The sequence below is a fragment of the Aulostomus chinensis genome, chromosome 6 (assembly GCF_037954235.1).
Source record: "Aulostomus chinensis isolate RoL2024-O1b breed Wild chromosome 6, RoL_Achi_v1.0, whole genome shotgun sequence".
NCBI classification, from domain to species: Eukaryota; Metazoa; Chordata; class Actinopteri; order Syngnathiformes; family Aulostomidae; genus Aulostomus; species Aulostomus chinensis.
Window position 1 is genome coordinate 12,572,205 of NC_141325.1, and position 2,415 is coordinate 12,574,619.

Genomic DNA, 2,415 nt, shown 5'->3' on the forward strand with positions numbered 1-2,415 from the left:
GTACTGAGGAAAGTGGGATCTGTGATGGATAGGCTCCAGCCCCCCGCAACCCTTAACAGGATAAGCTGTAGAAAATGGATGGATGGATGGATGGATGGGATCTGTAATGGCTCTAGACTATGCTCAAGACATTGTACCGAGTACTGCTTTAACAACTGCATGGAGAACAAGATAGGCGTAGTTGTTTGCTAACAAATACTGCTTTCCCATCATGGAATACCATCGGAGCTTCACCTAATGTGATGTTTAGACTCTCAGAATGCAACTGGACTTTCAGGACAGTGGACATTCAGCATGTCACTTACAAGTTCTGAGTATTCTATATACTTTGATACTGGATTTATTAATTTTTAACAATTAAAAATTTTGTGTAGTAATATGCAGGTTGCTTGCTTATCGATGGAAAGTAACTTAGCTACTCAAGAACTCGAACACTGTAATGCCTCAATTTTAGTGATGCAATATACTGCTCCAATACATTTATTTTGCAATGTACTTTTACCAAAGTATAATATTTAACTACAGGACTTCTATTTGTGTTACACTGAGGTATAGGGACTAATGCTGCTTTAATCGTCTATCTCAGTACAGCTTACCCTTTTTTTAATTTGATACAAAAAAAGTAAGAAAAAAGAATGTTTCCACATCTGTTTATCAGCTTTTTAAAAAAAAATGGCAACGAGAAATAAAAAAGGTCCAAGTTTCTTTTGGCAATCTCTTTTTTTTTAAATTTCTATTCACAACTGAAAGTAGAAAGGTGGACAATTCAGAAGTAAAAGAAAAAAATCAAAGTAAAAGCCAAGAGCTGCCATTACTTTACTACATTTTATTTCAGGTTTTCATGCATATCAGAATATATCAGCAAAACAACATATAAAAACATTTTAACATGCAGACAGATGAAGTGGTTGTCATAGTAACACAACACACTTTGTGATGTGAAGTTCTTCAGGAGCCATCACTCAGACACAATGTGAGCGTTAGACCCCCAGTATTTGAGACTGGAAACGGCTTGAAGAAAATTTGAAACATTTAAGATCTCAGTAGACGACTGAACCTGAGCCGACTCCTCAGCTACCCGCTGGAACAACAGATAACAAGAGAAATCACTGATAATAACGAAAACTACAAACAGACACGCAGCGGAATGCATCTCTCTCTGACACCCCTATTTCCCCTCACATATTTGTTATAATAATCTAAAAAAAAAAGACGAAGATGATACCCGTGTTTGCACTTGAGAACAACCATTAGGTCCATGGGTTTGTGTTCTTTAATGTGACACTTTATTCTACACACTATTTTAGTGGAGAGAGGCCCTCAAGGATCTGAATGGTTGGTTAACGTGATTTTGTAATTTTTGCCATCAGTTTCATTTCCCCTGTAGGTTTTAAGGTTACATAATCTGAAAGCACAAAATTTTGATGCAATGAACAGATTACACAGACACTTTGACAGCACCAGATAAATACTTAATGCTCATTGCAATTTTCACCAGCTGTTTTTTTATACTTTGCAAGGAATGTTGTTTTTTTTGTTTGGGGGTTGTTGTTTTTTTTTGGTTACAGATAGGAATATAAGTATCTGTTACCTCCATCTATTGTGAGTCTGTGAACGGTTGCACAGAATAATGAAAACGGGAAGGTCAATCAATCGGTACCAACTTCAACACTGAAAGGAGCTGAAGAGAAATGCATCTATTTTTGTGTAGATTTGGCTCCCAAACATCAGAGGAGAGCAGGAGAGGGAGGGCCTCTCATAAGTCCAATGCAATCTATTCATCCATACATATATATAAATCTGTCTCGCCAAGCAGTCCCTGCTCACAATTTACTGCTCAGCCTTGCAACTTAGTAAAGTCGACAGTGTCCACACCCATCAGTCAGAGAGCTGGGAATCGCTGCCTTTTAAAAATAGAGCGTCATTGCCCTAAATATATCTGAAGTTCCCACGAGGCAATTACAACGCGCTCATCAAGGTCATCAGTCAGAAACGGTCGTTAAAACTTGTTTTCAGGATCTGACAACTGATTCTACTCCTAGATGTCAAGACTGCTTGGTTTTTGAGTCCTGCAGGTGAAATCAAAGGGGAAAATGAGCTTGTAGTGTTTATACAACTATCACACACACAAAAAAGGTTTCTGATTTTGCCTCATTATTTCAGACCTTGCGGAGCAAATCAGGTGTCTTGGTCTTGTTTATGTAACATCTTTAACTTTTTCTTCATTTTTGAAGTGCTCTTTTGAAATGTCTTGTTTTTCTCTTTTATGATTTGTTGTTTTTTTAATTTGGCCTTGTGCTGAAAGCTCAGCGCTCAAGATAAGAAAAGCTTCACACTGGTATTATTCAAATAAAAAGCTTGGAGAATAAAAAGCATTATCCTTGCAAGTGTCCTGACTGCTTATGTTCTCCTCAG

At 37.4% G+C, this 2,415-nt stretch overlaps 1 protein-coding gene across 8 annotated transcripts in view; it reads left to right on the forward strand.

Annotated features, from left to right (window-relative positions):
- The window catches only part of gpat2 (glycerol-3-phosphate acyltransferase 2, mitochondrial), a 108,166-nt gene that overhangs the window by 104,114 nt on the left and 1,637 nt on the right, over positions 1 to 2,415 (forward strand). The gene's annotated exons all lie outside the window — the stretch shown is intronic.